Raw genomic sequence first — 13,488 nt, 5'->3', positions numbered from 1 at the left:
AACTCCTCCTTCCCTAGCTTTTTTGGGGATTGTGTGTGTGAATGGGGAGGGTTATATTATTATGTCTATATTGTCAGACTATATAACATTTACATACATATCACCATTATCCCTACCTTTTTATCTTGGTGCTACATTCAAAATATATTCAGTGCTTACAATGAAGACTTTTCAATCATTTTTTGGTGGTTTGAAATTTGTTCTCTATTATATTCTTCAGGACGGATTCATGGAAACAACATTCCTTGAGTTGTTTCATGTTCATAAATGTTTGTTACTGTCCTAAATTCTTAAAATGATGCCTTGGCAAGACAAGAGTTATTATAGGTGGGCACTACCACACCCAGATTTCCAGTGTGATTTTTGTTCCACGTGAGTGGGTTTTTTTCTCCACAACTGCAAAAAGTTCCTTTTCTTATTTTTATTAAATCATTTTTGGTACTAGGGATTGAATCCAGGGATGCTTTACCACTGAGCTACATTCCCAGTTCTTTTTATTTTTTATTTTGAGACAGGGTCTCTTTAAGTTGCTGAGGCTGGCCCTGAACTTGAGATTCTCCTGCCTCCACTTCCCAAGACACTGGAGTTACAGGTATGTACTTCCACATCCAGCTCTTTTCTTTTTTTTAAAACCTAAGCATTTTATAAGACTACATCTCAATATTAACCATTCTGGGTTGACTTCTCAGATTCAGAGTGTGCCTTTCAATATCTAGATTTAAACCTTTAATGTTGGGTGTTTTTGCAGTTCTAAAAGTTGTTCTAGTCCATTGTTTTGGTTTATATTTTTATTGTGGTAAAATAAACAAATTTCACCATTTTAACCATTTTTAAGTTTACAATTCAGTTGCAGTAAGTATATTCCCAGTGCTGTCTAACCATTACCACTATGCATGGATTTACATTTGGGGAATTGTAGAGGGCTCTCTTTAACCTTTCTTCTTTCCTTCTCTTGACTCTAAAAATGTTTAATTTTCTTCACTGTTTTCCTTTCTATTTTCCACTTCTCATTTGTGCCTTTTATGATGTATTCATTCTTGTTTTCTAATTTATTTATCATTCAAAAATGTCTTTTTTCCAACATTTCCTGTGTTCTCTCAGCTTTCATTTCACATCCTTCTATGGTTTAGCCATCTCATTTCTGAACTCCTTTTACTGCTGATTTATGTGGTTCTTTCAGAGATTTCATCTTTTCTGTAATTTCTCTTAGCTCATTCCAAACTATTTAGGTTACCATTTTTATCTGCTATGTGGTCACATTTTTCTGATATGTTTTCACAATATAATATAATGTTTTATGGTTTATTTTTATAGTAATTTAGTACATAGTTATATTCTCTTTCCTCATTAATTTACATTTCCTGGATTATGGGGAGGTTTTTATGTTACATTTTATGGATGAATATACTAGAGTTAAAAAAAAAATTCATTTCCCAGTTGACATCTGAGCTGTTTGAAGTCTTTAGTGATTACATATAAAATTGCTACAAATACAAAAAATGCCGATATAGGTTTCATTTTACTTTTCATTAGAGAAGCATACAAGTCATTGGAGAAATGCAAATTGAAACCACAAGGAGGCCTGCCCTGTGAGGTAGCACAAATATAATCCCAGTAACTCCAGACAATGAGATAAGAGGATCACAAACTCAAGGCCAGCCTGGGCAACTTAGTGAAAACCTGCCTTTAAAAAAAGGCTGGATGTAGCCCAATGTACTGGGTCTGAATATCCAGTACTGTAACAAGTGAATTAAGTTATAACATGATACCACTCTATATTTCACATGATGGTTAAAATTCAAAACAAAATTGATAATGCAAAGTACTGGCAAGGATGAGAAGCTACTGAAGCTCTCATATCTTGCTGGTAAATTCCAGTCTAGGAATGGAATTGCTAGGTTATAAGATAAAGGCATGATTTTATAAGGAACTGTCTAATACTTTCCAAATGGCCATACTATTTGCATTCCCACCAAGACTCAAATTTCTCCTTGGTTTTTTTTTTTTTTTTTGCCATTCTAAGGCGTTGTATAGCAGCATCTCATTGTGGTTGTAATGTATCACTGAGCTACACCCCCTGCCATTTTGATTTTTTTTTTTTTTTTAAGATAGGGTGTTGATAAATTTTCAAGTCTGGCCTTGAACTTGTGATCCTCCTGCCTCAGACTTCTGGAGTGGCTTACATTATACCTTAGATTATCCATTGGATATTTATTTTTCAGTTTCCACAAATATTAAATTATACTGTGATCAGAAAGCTTTGATTCCATTTCCATTTCCTAGAAAGCTCAAAGAACATACTATATCTTTTTGTTTCTTGATATATTCTGAAACTGCTTCCTAGGAAAATGATACAAATTTATCTTTCTATAAATAGTGCTCAAGGATTTTTAATCTTCCTATATCCTAGTCAATAGTATATTATATTAATTTTAAAAATTCACTGGTTTAATATTTCCTTAATTGCAAGTTGACTTTTCTTCATGTCAGCCTTGTTCTTTTATGTCCTTTATTCCTTTTCTATTAGGTACTGATGTTTTTATTTGTTGATTTGTAAGAGAGGAATGGACTCCTTAAAGGTATAGATTATACTTTACATATCAAGCCCAACAGGCCCATGTCAGACCTCCCTACTAAATTTTTTGTTGTTCTATATGAAATACACTTCAAATGAGCAAACATTTAACAAATATCAAGTACAAAATACTTCATTATACCCAGGAAGGAGTTTTGCCTTCCAAGGAGTTGTGACTCACAAGACAGATTAATTCTGATTAAATGAAACTTGTCTATACTTTAAGGAGGTAGTTGAGCTAAGCATCAATTACTTTCAAAAGAATGTAATTCTTGGGCTAGGGATATGGATGAGGGGTAGAGTGCTTGCCTAGCATGCACAAGGTATTGAGTTTGATCCCTAGCAACACACACACACACACACACACACACAAAGAAAGACAAAAAGTAAAGAGTAAAAAGAGTAGTATTTGGTACCGAGGAACCACTGTTTAAGAGAAATATGAAGTACCAAGTAGGCCCTACCTGTAGTAATATAGGTCAGACATATAGTATCTGAGGAGCACAGGCTACCCTATCTTATACCACTGTATAACTGTCAAGAACTTGACAGAGTCATCAAAAGTTTGTGATTTCTAACAAAAATGATGACTTACTGAATTTTTTTCTGTGACAATATAAACTAACTTTTAAATATATATATGTATATATTTATTTATTTTACTTGTAGATGGACACAATACCTTTATTTTATTTATTTATTTTTATGCGATGCTGGAAATTGGAACCCAGTGCCTCCCATGTGCTAGGCAAGTGTTCTACCACTGAGCTACAACCCCAGTCCATAAAACTAACTTTAAAAAAAAATAAGCTAGGACATAAAGTTCAGCTCCCATTGTAATGTGTAACTAACCCAGGCCTGGATAAAAAATAAGGACACTGTGAAAGTTAGTGCCTTTCCAGTTAGTGGGTTTTCAGGAGAACATAATTAGCACCATTCACTCTACCTTTTGGATTGTAAAAGACTTTCCCTAGGATCTAACTACTTTCCTTTGAGTGTAAATGCCCCTGTGAAGGAGGGGGAGGAGGAGCCAGTCTCCCTTATCCCACTCTGCTTCTGTCAACAGGCTTCTGCCAGAAACCTCTTTCACACAATCATATATCTTTTTTTAACCCTTGTGCACAACCAGTATCGTTTTAGACTAGAAAATTTATGACATTAGATAGCCTATAAATGTTGTGAAAAACTGGTAAGGAGTGCTCAGAATCTGGAGTGCTGATCTCTCTGGGCCGCCAGAGTAAAATAAACTTTGGTTTCTCTCACTCTTTAAGTGTCCTTGGCAGCTTCTTGCCTGATTCCCGAAACACTATTACCACTTGCAAGGACTTATCCCCTAGCACAATAGACTTGATTTTTCAGTTTAGGCCTGTGGTGAAGGGCAGGATGTAAATCAGCCATGTTGGTTTACAGTCTGGGTCTGCATGATGAGGTGGGCTGCGCAGGGGACAGGAGTGTGTGTGTGGGGGTGCTGACAGCTTGTGCTTTTACACAGGAAAGAGAGTATTGGACCCAGGGGGTGCTTAATCACTGAGTTACATATACCCTTAGCCTTTTTATACATTTATTTTGAGATAGGGTCTTTCTAAATTGCTGAGGTTGGTCTTGAACTTGCAATCCTGCTGCCTCATTCTCCTGAGCTGCTTGAATTACAGGCACAGGCCCAGCTAAACTTTATTCTTTAACAGTCACAATTACTTTTTTAGTTTATCATAGTAGCCAAATATCTATTATTACTATTTTATTTTTTGATACTCAGGATTGAATATCCAGGGGTTCTTTACCACTGAGCTGCATCTCCAGTCCTTTTTATTTTCGACTGGGCTTCGCTAAATTGCTGGAGTTGCTCTCAAAGTCACTAGGATCACAGGCATGTGCCATCTGCCTGGCTTATTATTTGCAGTACTGAGGATTGAACACAGGGAGCTCGACCACTGAGCTACATTCCTAACCCTTTCAATTTTGAGCCAGGGTCCTGTTAAATAACTCAGGTTGGTAATCCTATCTCAAGACTCTCCAGGAGCCAGAATTACAGTTTTATTCCAGTGTCTGGCTCAAACCTGTACATTAACTAATACAAAGTCCAAGCTGAGGAATATTGGCTTTGTCAAGAATACAATGGCATATAAAATTTACAGAAGGCTGGGATTGTAGTTCAGTGGCAGAGTGCTTGCCTAGCATGTGTGAGGCATTGGGTTCAATTATCAGCACCACATATAAATAAATAAAAGGTCCATTGACAACTAAAAAAAAAAAAATGTAAAAATTTAGGGTGGCTTCATTTCAGCACTGGCAGTGAGAACAGAAAGATGAATAGGAAAGGTATTTTGGAGTTATTCGGTTGGGCAAAAGGGAGAAGTAAGAATTTGGTTTTAAATTTGAGCCACATGGAAGATTCCTAGACCAATAATCAGGATAGAGAACATAGGAAAAGTTGTATACAAATTGAGTAGATCTATCAAAAGGCCATGAGAAATGTCTGAAGTGTTTGGAGAGAAAATCTGCCATAGACTTGGGTTCATTTACATTCAAATAATAATTTAAGGATTAGAGATTACAAAGGGGAGAAATTACAGGTTTACCTAGAAAAGGATCCCTCCATCCTTTAAAAAAAGCCAAATAGCTGGGATATAGCTCAGTGGTAAAGTTATTGCCTAGCATATACAGGGCTCTGGATTTATTCCCAGCACTGAAAGAAAAAAAAAAAAAAAAGCCCACATACATAGTACTTTAAAATTTTTCCCATTAAGTGAAACAATCTGAATGTTCCACTGTTTGTCTAAAATAGTCAGTGATTGACGGAAATCCTCATGATGCAGGCATTCACTTAGTTTTATCCATTATCACAAACTACAGTGGTCATTTTGACTTTTACAATATTTTTTTAAGGCTGAGAATGCAGCTCAGTGATAAAGTACCTCTGGGTTTAATCACCAGTATCAAGAGATAAATAAATAAAATAATTTTTAAGAGTCTGGTGTGTAGCTCAGTAGTATATACTGTGTGCTGCATTTTTAGTACCAATACCTAACACCAAAATAAACAATTTTTTAAAAATGATGATTGTACATAATTTGGTTTTTCAGTGATTGAATATATTTAAGTGTATATTTGTCTACTTTTTTTTTTTTTTTTTTTTTTTTGCAGTGCTGGGGATCAAACCCTCATGAGAAGTGCTCATAATCACCATAAAGTCTTAACTCATAATTATTAAAATGCCAAAGGCAAAACTTCCAAAACAGGTTCCATAAGCAGTTTATTGACTTTATTATATTGAATCCCATAAACATTATAATATACAATCTGTCAGACTACACTACATTCACTTAAAAGGTGTTATAATTTTTTTTAACTAAATAGTGCTTTACTAGATAATGGGAAAATCTAAATTTGTACATTCAATGGTATAGCACTGGAAAATCATATCTACCTTATAAATCTAAGTGAAAACTGATTTTACTTAATCATTTAACATAGCTCATACAAAACACCATTAAAAAAATTCTAAAGATCTTCAGATTATTGTGAAATCCTGAAACAGAAAAATGATCATAAACTTGTCTTTAATATTATATGTGTGAAGTGGAAGTTACAAATTAATTTAGTCCAAACAGAAAGTCAAGTTTTCCAAAAAGGTTAAAAAATTATTTTTCAGTTAGGCTTAAAAACTGAATATCCATATTTCTCAATCACTGTACTTTTTATTCAACAATATATGGTCTAATATGCATTCACAACAGGTGAATGAGATACCAATGTTTTAGAATACATTTGCTGACTTCGATTACATTTCCTTCTTTTTTTTTTTTTTTTTTTGTTGCTAGGCATCGAATCCAAGACTGCAGCATGCTAAGCATGTAGTGGTTGCATCACTGAAGTACATCCCCAACCCCTATGATGTTTTTTATTCATTTTTCTCCAACTTGATAATATTAACTTATAATAATATAATATTAACCCATTCTGTTCCATTATTCCCAATGTGGAACAGTTAAAAAAAAAAAAACTTAAAATTGCTTGACAAATATACCACTTATGATAACTTTGTAACAATTGTTTGCAGAATTGAAAACTTGGGACTTAATGTGTTAACATGTTCTTTAGCCATCGACACAAAATTACTGATATTTGAATTATTGCAACTTAGTTTTTATAAGGTTCATGAATTCAAACACAAAATTAATTTAGAGTGTCAACTACTTTTTTTGTTGTTGTTGTTCCTGCAAAATGCCTACATCATGTACGGTAGACTTAAAAGGGTCATCAGTTAACCTTGAATAACTGAACAATAAACTGGAAGCAGATAACTTTCTCCACTTTCTTTTCATGCACGTTAAACAGCTAAAGTTAATCACAAAAATATTGCTCTTTTGTCGGCTTGGTTCAGATCCAATAATTTTTTTTTTCCTCAAACGAAAATACCAGGTGTTTTCTCTACGTAAAAACTTAAAAAAAAAAAAAAGAAAAGAAAGAAAGAAAGAAAACGAGGTAATTCTCCTTTTTTTTTTTTTCCCTCCCAACCCCAAAGAACTCAGGAGGTGCTTTCCCCTACAAATGCCTCCTCCTGCTCCATGACTAAGCAACCAAGCATGGCACAGCAAATGCAGATTTATAACTCAAGAACACCTTGAAACCGGGGAAATAAAGATTTGAAAAAATTCTTCTTTCAGTTTCCCTGTTACTGCAAAGACTGCCACTTTTAGCTTAAACAAAAAGGCTGCAGGAATGCTGGTTGAACGCTAATCAATTTTTATGTAAACGCAGAACCTGACTTTCCCTAATACAAAGGACGGCCTCACACAAATAGCAACTCTTAAGAACAGCGGTTTAGCAGCCATTGAGGCAAACGACAAAAAAAATTGAAGGGTTCTTTTTCGAATTCGAAAACAGCTGGTGAGGCATCTCCCTCTTTCCCCTTCCATTAGCAGCCTTTTTGGTTTCTGAATCCTGCAGTCCATCAGCCAGCCTCCTTTACCAATAAAGGGGGTCGAACGGTCAGAGTCTTTTCTGATCAGACTGCTGAGAAACAGCTCTCGGAAACCAAGAATTCAAAGTAGAGGCACGACAACCCCACTAAACCCAACAACGACCAACAAACCAAAGCTTGGTATCACCACAGCCACCACCACGCTCACTTCCCCTAGCCCGGGATGAAACTCGATTCAAGAAACCTGTGCTTTCAAGAAAGAAGGCGCCAAGTTTCTTCCCTCAGGTCCCTCCTCTCTCCCGTCTCTTCCCCCAGAACTCTTCTACAAGGACAGCTGCTAAATAAGCTTTCAACCAACGCAAAGCCCATTTCTAGCCACACACAAGATGGCAGCCTGACACATACCGAAGGAAACAGCTGCGCCACCACTCCAGCGATCCTGGCCTTTAGACTACGGGTAACTCCATTGGCCCGTCCAGGAAGCGCGAGACAAGACCAGAGCTCTGGCAGCCAATCGGGAGGCGGCGCGCTCGGGAAGCCGCCGCTTAGCCGGTGTGGTCAGCGAGCGAAGCTGCTGAGGTGTAGACCCGGTGGGGAGTGCGACCAATGGGCTCTGGGCCAGGTGGTGGAATGCTTTTGGTTTCCGACTCCTCCCAGTTAGTGATCGCTGTAGCGTGGCTTGGATGTTAAAGGTTGCGCGCTTGCCCCTCCCGGGCGGAGGTGAAGTGTAATAAACGGTGAAGTACTTCCTGGCCATAGGGCACCTGAAGCCGCGTAGTCTCCGCGACGAGAAATTGAAGAACCTGATCCGCAGGCGAATCCAGCCTAGCTAACGGAGCAGGCGGTGCGCCACCCTCCGGTTTGGCGGGCGGCTTGGAAAACGCAGAGGAGTCGGTGTAGCTGTGGCACGGCAGTGGGTAGCTCCCTGACGGTTCCTGCAAAAAACGTCCTGGAGCCCTCCGCCGCGTGAGCAGAGGTTGCACGCCAGCCCGTGCACTCTCCCTTTCCTTTGCACCCACGTGCAGTCCCGGACTGGAGAAGGGACAGCGGTTGCTTTGAGTTCTCAACCCCTGTTTCATTCTATCTTACGGTGTACAACTTAATGAGAGGTGATTCCCGTTCAGCTGGGAATCCGAGGATCTAAAAGGGGCTATAGGAAATGATCTACAGTATAAAATCCAGAAGCAGAACTTGAAGGATTAACTACTGACCCATTTCCCAGGTAAGATGACACAGCCTTAAATAAGTGAAGTCATTTTATCCAATACCCCGGAGTTTATATTAGATCCTAGGAGCTCCTGATTTCAGTAGCCATAATAAATAAAAACAGCACAGAACAGTATTTAATTTGCCGCTCTTTACCGTGTGGAAATCTGCAGTGAGTTCTGCATATATGAAGGAAGGAGCCCAAGCAAAGAGGGCTAACTTTGAGGCGGTAGAGTAAACAAAACATGGGCTCTTGATACCAGGCTGTCTGGTTCCCTAATTATGTGCCACTTACAATGTGACATCCTAAGCTTCCTCATCCAAAAAAGAAAAGAAAAACGTTCCCAACACGTGATTTATACTCAAATGTCTTTACCATCCTCATAATTAAAATAGGGAACCAAGAGGAATGGTCACATTGTGTTATCCTTTTAAAAACGGAAAGGAACTATACATTGAAGCAAAAGAGACCGACTTAATTTTTCTTCAAAAATGAAAAATGACAAGAAAAAAAGGGAACAAATTTTAAAATCCCAGTTATCCTGAAATATTAGCATCGTCTTTCTCTGGAAGATAAATTTGTGAGTGATTTAAATTTTTTTGTTTATGATTTCCTGCATCTTGCTAATATTTTTCAGTGAGGGTTTTGTAAATTGACTTATCTTCAAATTTTAGGAAGGTGTGAACTGCACTGGAGAGAGCTTTTTTTTTTTTTTTTTTTAAAGCTCCTAGTGTCTTAGGTGGAAATATAAGTTGGTAGGCCCTTTCTAGAAGGCAGTGCAGTAACACACTAAAATAGATGATTCCTTTCTGAAAATGGTACAATTGAGTACACTTTTACATTCTCCCTTGACAAAATTAGAACCTTAATAGATAAAGAGCTAGAGCCAGAATCCCTGAATGCTTTTACTCCCCTGCCCTTCATTGCACTGAAGACTGGTACAGAGCCTTCAAATCTTTTTATATGTAGTTTAGTCTCTGAAGTCACATATATGTATTTAATGGAATCATTCTGCAACTTATTTCTTCTCTCCAAAATGTTTTCGCCGCACATACACGTTATTCATTGTTCATGTTATTTAGAAATCATTTATTATACCTGTTGCGTGGTACTCTTGTGTAAGTCTGAGTTGTCCTGTTAATGTGAAATCTTTCTGCCTCTTTTAGTGGTTTTCACATTAAATTCTATTTTGTTTGATATGTGCTTTGTTCTCTTAATGGACTTTAGGTTGTTTGCAGTTTTTCACATTAATATTGCTGCAGGGAATGTCTTTGTGTTTTGTTATGCACATGTTTTATTTCTGAAGGATATACACCTAAAAATGTAATTATTTGGTTTTAAGTTATGAACATAGTTTTAGTAGGTCCTACCAAGTTTGCTCCAAAATGTCTTTACTAATTTACCCATTCAACAATAGTTTGAGAGTTCAGTTTCCCTACAGTCTAGACCAACCCCCAAATAATATCTTAATTTTTGCACATCTGAAGACTAAAAATGACTCTTAATTTTCATTCTCTAACTTAATGTTGGAATAGCTATTCATGTTTATTAACTTATATAATTTATATTAATTACTATATTTTTAAAACTACCTGATTTTCTATAGGATCACCTTAATGATTTAAGGAATTCTTTGTATGTCCTGAACACTGTGTACTTTTTTTTTAATATGAGAGAATTTTTATTTTATTTATTTATTTTTTTAGTTTTCGGCGGACACAACATCCTTGTTTGTATGTGGTGCTGAGGATGGAACCCAGGCGGGTCGCCTGCCAGGCCATCGCCTACCGCTTGAGCCACACCCCCAGCCCACTTTTTTTTTTTTAAACCAGAGAAGAGTCTTGTTGTGTTACCCATGCTTTTTTAAACAAGACGGGGTCTTGTTGTGTTACCCATGCTGGCCAGTTTATGTGATCCTGACTTAGCCTGCCAAAAAGCTGGGACTGCAGGCATGCATTATCACACCTGATTGATATCCTATATAATTTTTTAAAAGTTTTTCTACCAGGTTTTGATAGTCTATATCAAATTAAGGAGGTTCTCTTTTATTCTTAGTTTGCTAAGCACCCTCACTCTCCCCAAGTGATTGACTCCCTATCTCCACTTCCTTGCCATGTACTAGGACTGAAACCAGGGTTGTTCTACCATTGTACTATGTCCCTAGTTCTTTTCATTTTTCTGTTTTGAGGCAAGGTCTAATTAAATTGCTGAGGCTGGCCTCAGACTTGAAATCCTCCTGAGTGCATGGGATTACAGTCATGTGCCACCATGCCAGGCTTCAAAGTGATTAATTTTTGTTGAAAATTTTTCCTTTGTTTTCATCTAAGACCACAGTTTTCCTCCATTTATCTGTTGATGTAAGAATTTGAACTGATAACTTTTCCAGTGTTAAAATTCTTGAGTATTCCTGAGTCTTACTCTAATCTTACTATACCGCTTGATACCTTTATTTAACATTTTTAAATTTAAACCCGGAAGTGATTTTGGCCTTGAGTTTTTTTCCTACAATTCAGATTATACTAATTTCATAAAAAGAGTTGAATATCTTCCTGTATCTTTCCTACTTTGAAACAGTTTGTATAGAATAGAAAATTGCATTCCTTGAAAGCTTTGTACAGTTCATCTACAACTTCATGGACCTGCTATATTGGGAATGAGGGGATGGGACTGTGTGGCCTGCAACTCTGGTTAGATCTTTATTGGATATTTTGTTTGTTTGAATTGTTGTTTTACTATGCCCACAGCCCAAGATCTTTATTGTTTTCATTTCTTTTTATGCTTATTTATCTAGATGGTATTTTACTTCTTGAGCCCATTTGGATTTTTTTGTGGGGCTTTTATTGTTTGTTTGTTTGTTTGTTTCTTGGTACCAGGAATTGAATCCAGGGGTTCTTAATCACTGAGCCACATCCTTGCCCTTTTTTATATTTTATAATTTGAGACAGGGTCTTGCTAAGTTGCTGAGGGCCTCGCTAAATTGCTATGGCTTGCTTTGAACTCATGATCTTCCTGCCTCAGCCTCCTGAGCTATTGGGATTACAGGTGTGCACTATTGTGCCTGGCTTGAGCCCATTTGGTATTTTATATTTTCCTCGAAAATTTCAGTTCACATGTGTATTGCTATAATGTTATTTGAACTTTAGCGTGTTTAAAAATCTTTTTAGTGTATACACAGATATATCTTTCATTTATTGTTTATTTTGTTTCTCTTTTCTCAGCTTCAATTTAATTATTATGTGAGTAATTTTAATTTTCTCATTTCCTAGTGAAAAAACTCATTTAAGGCTTAACTATTTCTCTGTATGTTGTTCTGACAGAACCCTTTCTTCAGGTTTGATATGTATTATTTCAACTGATCTCCATTTCTCAATATTTAAAAATTTTTGAATATTGATTTTTTTAAAGCTTTGCTGTCCTCTGTAAACAATAGGTGATTTGGAAATTTGTTTTTTATAAATTTCAGACGAGATCGGGCATGTTCAGGTGGTATGGCCTTAGACATGTTTTTTATAAATTTCAAGAGAATAGTGTAAGGTAGAGCTTAACTTAATGTTGTTAATTTTGATTTTTACTTATATTCAGTGACAGATCTATGTCACATAATTCTTTTGGAATTTGTTGAAAACTCCTTTTGGTATCAGAGATCTTGGCTAGAAATAGAATTATGAGTTCATACCTACTTTCCTTTAACATTTTGTATTTGGTTTATCTGGCGAGAAGTCTCATTACCAATCTTATACATGTTCCTTTTAGATAATGTAGATTTTTCTTAAAATTTCTAATACTGCCTTTATTATGTATATTCTAAAACTTACCACAGATTGTTTACTGGTTTATATTACGGATTGTGTTGTAGTTAGCACTCAGTGGACTCGGTGGTCCTATTTGTATTTCAGTTCTGAGAATTTCTTAGTCAATATTGTCTCATGTACATTCTCTCTGTTTTGTATTTCTCTTGTTTCTTTGCTCTGGGTTCTCCATAAACTGCTCAGTTCAGTCTTTCAGATTACTAATTAGCTGTTCATGTGAGTCTGTTCTCTTATTCAGCCATCTATTAAATTTGTTTTAGCAATTTGTTTTTGTGTCTCAGATTTCTAATTGGTTAGTTTTCAAAACTGTATGTTAATTCATGGACGAGGTTTTCTTCTTTAGTTCTTTGAGGATATTAAATATAATCACATTTGTTTTAAAATTATTTTCAGTGTTCTGTATTAATTCTTGTATAATGAGCTTGTGAAGTCTCATTTTTATGGGATAGCCTTCTTCAGATGTTTGAAGATTCTTACTTGAGCACTTATGTGTCCTGAGAAGTTTCTTGTGCATCTTCTTGTGTTGTGAATGGTTGCCATTATTCCCCAGAGAGGCCTCACAGACTTGGTCTATGGAGAGTTCCTTTGTTTTCAGCATGACTGTCTATGTAATGCACACACACACACACCCCTATATATGTTTTAAAGTCTTCCAATATTTTTATGATTTATGGAAATGACAGAATAATTTATTAAAATTCTTGGTGATTCTCAAGATGTTAACTAACGTTTTGAGGATACAACTTTTGATTCCATTCTTTTTTAATATTTATTTTTTAGTTACAGGCGGACATAATGTCTTTACTTTATATGGTACTGAGGATCAAACCCAGTGCCACACACATGGAGGCAAGCAATCTACCTCTAAGCCACAATTCCAGCCCTGATTCCTTTTTGATCTATTAGTTCTACCACTAGGTATATATCCTAAGGAAATAATCAGATACTCATAAATATATTGTTCCAGCATTAT

The 13,488-nt window shown here is 36.3% G+C and overlaps 2 protein-coding genes across 8 annotated transcripts in view; one reads left to right on the top strand and one right to left on the bottom strand.

Annotated features, from left to right (window-relative positions):
* The window catches only part of Cab39l (calcium binding protein 39 like), a 124,536-nt gene extending 116,546 nt beyond the window's left edge, over positions 1-7,990 (bottom strand). For 5 of the 7 annotated variants that reach the window (XM_077795167.1, XM_077795168.1, XM_026393659.2 and 2 more), the window contains exon 1: positions 7,905-7,990. The gene's annotated coding sequence lies outside the window, so the exon portion shown is untranslated. Of the gene's footprint in view, positions 1-7,743; positions 7,804-7,904 lie in introns of those variants that run through there. The other 2 variants (XM_026393661.2, XM_077795166.1) reach the window with 2 other exon arrangements.
* A 642-nt stretch (positions 7,991-8,632) lies between these two features.
* Setdb2 (SET domain bifurcated histone lysine methyltransferase 2) overlaps positions 8,633-13,488 on the top strand; it is a 43,783-nt gene continuing 38,927 nt past the window's right edge. The window contains exon 1 of the mRNA XM_026393657.2: positions 8,633-8,721. The gene's annotated coding sequence lies outside the window, so the exon portion shown is untranslated. The remainder of the gene's footprint in view (positions 8,722-13,488) is intronic.

Source organism: Urocitellus parryii, chromosome 2 (assembly GCF_045843805.1).
Source record: "Urocitellus parryii isolate mUroPar1 chromosome 2, mUroPar1.hap1, whole genome shotgun sequence".
Classification (NCBI taxonomy): domain Eukaryota; kingdom Metazoa; phylum Chordata; class Mammalia; order Rodentia; family Sciuridae; genus Urocitellus; species Urocitellus parryii.
This window is presented reverse-complemented; position numbering and strand designations above follow the sequence as displayed.